This window comes from Betta splendens, chromosome 21 (assembly GCF_900634795.4).
Source record: "Betta splendens chromosome 21, fBetSpl5.4, whole genome shotgun sequence".
Lineage (NCBI taxonomy): Eukaryota > Metazoa > Chordata > Actinopteri > Anabantiformes > Osphronemidae > Betta > Betta splendens.
In genome coordinates this window covers 18,657,569-18,663,568 of record NC_040899.1, presented here as the reverse complement: position 1 = coordinate 18,663,568, position 6,000 = coordinate 18,657,569, and the positions used below count along the sequence as shown (strand labels likewise).

Genomic DNA, 6,000 nt, shown 5'->3' with positions numbered 1-6,000 from the left:
TAACTGACCCAATACACACTAATGGAAAAGCTGAAAATTTAACTAAAACCACACGATATTTAAACGCTCACAAGTTGAAAACTATAAAAGATACGAGGACGCTGATTTACACGGAGAACGATGAAACATGATAGATGCTTTTGACGTTGAAATGACGTTTCTACGCCAAAGTATGACGATGATAGACGCTGATGAAAAGAGGGAAGTTGACAGAAAGTTGAACGATGATTCCCATAGACGACCATTATAAAAAAACGACGAAAAACGTTGAATAACGTTAAAAGTTTAAAAGCTGAAAATGTGAAAAGTAATAGCCTGCATCGTCTAACGATGACGCACGTTTAGAACGTTGAACGATGACTCTACGGTGAAGCGTTGAGAAGTAGATAGCGACCGAAAAACGGGGCGAAATAATAAGAATAATAACTAGAAAAAGCATTTCCATAAGAAAATGCACAGTGAATGCTTCCAAGCTGAAAATATTCCTGAAGAGTTGCTGAAAGTAACTGAAACATTTAAAACAGATGAAATAGCTCAATCATGTAAAGCATAGTTGAATGTATCTAAGGAGAAATAGGAATTGATTAAACAGTGCTGAATATTTGCAGAAGAAGCTGAAGTAGTTCAATTTCATATGGAGGAAAGACAAAAAAGATTTGCTGAAATTAACAAACTGCTGAAAATCAATTAATTAATTTGTTGAAATATAGCCAAATATATCAAAATGGCTAAATATTGTAATTAAATAGTTTTAATTTCAAGAGCTGAATGAGTAGCTAAACGTTTTGGAAATATTGATTACGGCTTAAATTTGCTTCAGAACAAGTATTTGGATTTGAATTGATAAAAGTTGAAGCTTTGAAGGAAGTGTGTGCAGATAATTGCTGAACAGTAAAATAGTTTCATTAACTGGTTATAATTAACTAGTCAAATTCACAAAAGCGACATTTAGGCTAAATAATTAGATTGGTGCTTTTATTTTGAAAGTAATTTGAGGAAGTGTGTGTCCTAACTTGGTAAACTGGAAAAAGCGCTCATTAAGTTGTCCTAAATAACAAAAAAGCAGTCAAAAGCAGAAATCAAAAAGGTTTAGAGCTTAGTTAGTTGCACTAAAAGTTTAGTATTCTTATTTTGAAATGACTTACAGGACGCTTGTGTGAGTAATTGTTAAATTGTTTCATTAACTAGTAATAATAAACCAGTAATTACTGGTATAGACTTATTGCTGAATTTGAATTGACCATTCAAAAGCAGAATTTATTCTATTAAAGCAAAAAAAATGGTTTAATGCTTTTATTTTAAAACGATTTAGAGATGTGTGTGTTTATAGCAAAACTTTAAAATAGTCTCATTACTTGTCACAATTAACCATTCAAAAACAGAGTTTATGCTATTAAAGCTAAAAATTTGGATTGGTACTTTTATTTTGAAAGGATATTGAGGACACCTGAGCAGGCAATTTGTAAACATGAAGATTGTCTTATCATCTAGTAACAATACACCAGCTGAACGCAGAAATATTGCCCTTTTTAGCTAAAGATCTGGAATGGGGCTTTTATTTTGAAAGGATTTGGAGAAACTGTGTGTGCAGTATTTTAGTCTAAATAAATAGTCATGATAAACCTGTTGAAAGCAGAAATATTGCTATCTTTAGCTAAAAATCGGGATTTGGGCTTTTATTTTGAAAGGATGTGGAGAAGCTGTGTGTGCTTAATAGCTAAACTGTAAAACAGTCACAATAACCAGTCACGATTACCCATTCAAAAGTATAAATAGTCCTATTAAAGCTAAAAATTCGGATTGGTGCTTTTATTTTGAAAGAATATGGAAAAGGCCTGTGCAGGTATTTGCTAAACAGTATATTAGTCTAAATAACTAGTCATAATACACCTGTTGAAAGCAGAACTATTGTTATCTTTAGCTAAAGATCAGGATTAGGGCTTTTATTTTGAAAGGATGTAGAGGGGCTGTGTGTGCTTAATAGCTAAACTGTAAAACAGTCACACTAACCAGTCATGATTACCCATTCAAAAGCACAAATAGTGCTATTAAAGCTAAAAATCTGGATTGGTGCTTTTATTTTGAAAGGATTTAGAGGTTGTGTGTGAGTAATTACTAAACTATAAAATAGTCATTAGACAGTCATAATATGTCATTCAATAGCATGAATTGCCCTATTAAAGAAAAAAAAATAGGTTAAGCCCTTTAAGAATAAAATCACCCTAATAAGTGTGAGTGGTTATTTGCTGAACTCTAAAGTGTCTCATTAACGATTGGTAAGTATTCAGAACCAGAAATGTTCTAATCAATCTTGCCATTAAAAGAAGTAAATTGTAATTGGTGCTTTTATTTTGAAAGGACATAGAGGTAGCATGTGTGGGTAATTACTAAACTGTTAATCTATCTTTAAATAATCATAATTACCCATATAAAAGCAGAAATGTTGGTATTAAAGCTAATTATTTGGCTTGGTGCTTTTATTTTGAAAGGATTAAGAGGAAGTGTGTGCTTAATTACTACACAATCCAATAGTGTAGTTGAGTAATCAGTAATATGCATGGAACTGCTGTCTACACTGAGCATCAGGAGTTTGACCTGTCAGTGAAATCTGCAGCTGCGCCGTCGCCATGGAGACGAAAGGCGGGAAAATCAGGCTCACTCTGCTCTGTAAAAGCAGAGTTTCACCCTGTATAAACAGGCTTGTTCCAGCTAAACCATGATAGTTATCACAAAAATTATTTCATTTTACGAGTCCCAAGGCTTCAATGAGCAAATGGTGTGAATTTTATGTTTGAGGACAAACGTTTGTAGCCACAGTCGCAATTTCAAAATATGTCTCCTCCTTTTTTTTCTCCAGACGTCTGCCAAAAATTATCATTAGAGTCTATGGGAGAAATCCAGGATCTCTCTGCGCTTTGAGGTTGATAGCGACTAAAGTATAGGTCTGAGAGTAAAGCCAGACACATCATTAGAAAGAAGACAAGTATGACTACAATTTACTGAAATAATTACGTTGATAGAGGGAAAATTGTGTCCGTAGTGACGAGTTAAAGACAGAAGTTCTATCTTAAAAAAACGTCCCCTCGCACTCTGGCTGTGACATCACGCACTCTAAATAACCCAATACACACTAATGGAAAAGATGAAAATTGACCAAAAACCACCCAATATTTAAACTGCTATAAATCAGAAACTATTAAAGATATTTTAACGATTTCTGGAAGATTAATAGTTGAATAGTTGAAGATTATTTTGTAGTTTAAATGGTGTCTGTAGCTTAAAGTATGCGGAAGTAGTTAAAGCTGAAAGTAGACAAAGCTGAAGAGAATTTGAAAAGTTGTTCCCATTCATTTCAATGGGAAAAAAAAGTTAAAAAAAGCTTAATAACTTGAAAAATTTGAAACATATGAATGAGAAAAGTAATAGCACACTTCTCCTTAAAAAGCTGAACATTTTGATATTGGAATCGTTTCTGTAGCTGAAAGTATGCGGGACTAGTTAGATGCAGAAAAACGGGGGGAAGAAAAATAATAATAATAATAATAAAGCTTAGAAAAACAATACAGTGAATGCTTTGCAGCATTCACTGTGATAAAGAGCGAAGATCTCAATAGTGTGAGAGCTGTTCAGCTCTCCCACTAATAAAGAGCGAAGATCTCAATAGTGTGAGAGCTGTTCAGCTCTCCCACTAATAATAAAGCTTAGAAAAACAATACAGTGAATGCTTTGCAGCATTCACTGTGAAAATAAAGAGCGAAGATATCAATAGTGTGAGAGCTGTTCAGCTCTCCCACTAATAAAGAGCGAAGATATCAATAGTGTGAGAGCTGTTCAGCTCTCCCACTAATTACAGAAGATACCTCATAAATCGTCCAATAACTGCATAGAATAAGAAAGAAAACACTTTTCCCATAACACGGTGCAGTATAATGTAGACCTGACCAAACAGCGCCCCCTGCTAGGGTTGAGGAGAAATGTAAAAGCTTACAGCACCTGGTATTCCTAGGCAGTCTCCCATTCAAGTACTAAACAGGCCCGACCCTGCTTAGCTTCCGAGATCAGACGAGATCGAGCGTGCTCAGGGTGGTATGGCCATAAGCGACAGCAGAGAGTGACAGGAGCTCTTTTAAGCTTAGCAAGCCACGCCGCTGCATCCACTTGCCTGAATGTTGCGTTTATAAAGGACTTTATATTTTTTTACTTTTATAAAGGACGGTCCAACGCCGTCCCGTAAGGGTCGGACCAAATTGGGGTGGTGGTGTCCATGACCGTGTCGTCGCGAGCCACCGGCTCGAAGAGGATCCGGTAGACTCCATTGTAAACCACCAGAGAGAAAAATTTCAGACCCCTCACGGTCTTGATTGCACCCCAAAGAACAACGCCGTCCCCCGACTCTTTCCGGGGGATCTTCCCCGTTAGGACCTCCATTTTCTCCCAGGTGGCGTTCAGGAGCGCCCAATTTCCCACGGGTCTGCGTTGCGAGACGTCAGGATGCGCGTCTCGCCAGACAGCGAACTTGTCATTGTCTCTGGCTTTTCCAGTGCCTTTAGAGAAGGTCTCTAAGATCTGAGCGACGGCGACGAGCTCCGGTCCGTTAGAGAAGTTAGAGGTCTTTGCGTCCATGTCGGTGAGCTCTGTTCAGTTTAGAGGGACGGGAAGAGTAGCCATCCTCTTTTGTCTTCTGTGGGGTTTATATGACACCGACTGTGGGAAGGTGGCAGGTCTGACCGGGGGTCCAATCCCCGACCCTAACCTTGTTTTTGTTTTGTTTTTTCGTATTCTCTGGCACCACATCTCAATCGCTGCCAGAGGCATCAAACCAAAATCATCTCACCACCAAAGAACTCGGAGCCGTTCTCCACGTTATCCAACGTGAAAAATCCTCCAAGCTCCTCCAAGTTTATCCCACCAGAAGGATTTCTCCAACAAAAAAAAACATCTAACCTGGGGGGGGGACTTATTTCACCACCACTCTCACGTCCCTCAAAAAGACCCCACACGCGCACGCACGCACGCACGCACGCACGCACGCACACACACACGCACACACACACACACACACACACACACACACACACCTTCTCCACTTTATCCAACATGAAAAATCCTCCAACCTGGCAGTTTATCCCACCAGAAGGATTCCTCCAACGTGGTGGGAAAAAAATCATCTAACCTGGGTTCGTCCAACGTGAAAAATCCTCCAACGTGGCAGTTTATCCCACCAAAAGGATTCCTCCAACGTGGTGGGAAAAAAATCATCTAACCTGGGTTCGTCCAACGTGAAAAATCCTCCAACGCAGCAGTTTATCCCACCAGAAGGATTCCTCCAACGTGGTGGAGATTCCTCCAACTTGGAAACAACCCCCCCCCCCCCCCCCACACACACACACACACACATACACACACTTTCTCCACTTTATCCAACGTGAAAAATCCTCCAACACGGCAGTTTATCCCACCAGAAGGATTCCTCCAGCATGGTGGGAAAAAATCATCTAACCTGGGTTTGTCCAACGTGAAAAATCCTCCAACGTGGCAGTTTATCCCACCAGAAGGATGCCTCCAACGTGGTGGAGATTCCTCCAACTTGGAAACAAGACCCCACACGCACGCACGCATGCACGCACGCACACACACACACACACACACACACTTTCTCCACTTTATCCAACGTGAAAAATCCTCCAACACGGCAGTTTATCCCACCAGAAGGATTTCTCCAGCGTGGTGGGAAAAAATCATCTAACCTGGGGGGAGAGTCGGGACCTGTTTTACCTCTGTAAAAAAATATATTTTTAAAAATCTCACCTTTATTTTTTTGTAGGTCGTTGCTCTTTCAGACAGTACATGCCTAGCAAGCCAGCAAAATACGGCCTCAAGTTTTGGGTGGCGTGCGACGCCAAGTCCAGCTACGCTTGGAAGATGCAGCTTTACACCAGCAAGCCAGGAGGAGGAGGAGGAGAAAAGAGAGCTTCTGAAAAAAAGCAGGGCCAGCGGGTC

General features: G+C 39.5%; 1 non-coding gene across 1 annotated transcript; it reads right to left on the bottom strand.

Moving 5' to 3' along the window:
• Positions 1–3,981: 3,981 nt before the first annotated feature.
• LOC114847874 (5S ribosomal RNA) lies at positions 3,982–4,100 on the bottom strand. Its single transcript, XR_003784305.1, has one exon. It is a non-coding gene; the product is annotated as a 5S ribosomal RNA (ribosomal RNA).
• Between the last annotated feature and the right edge of the window lie 1,900 nt (positions 4,101–6,000).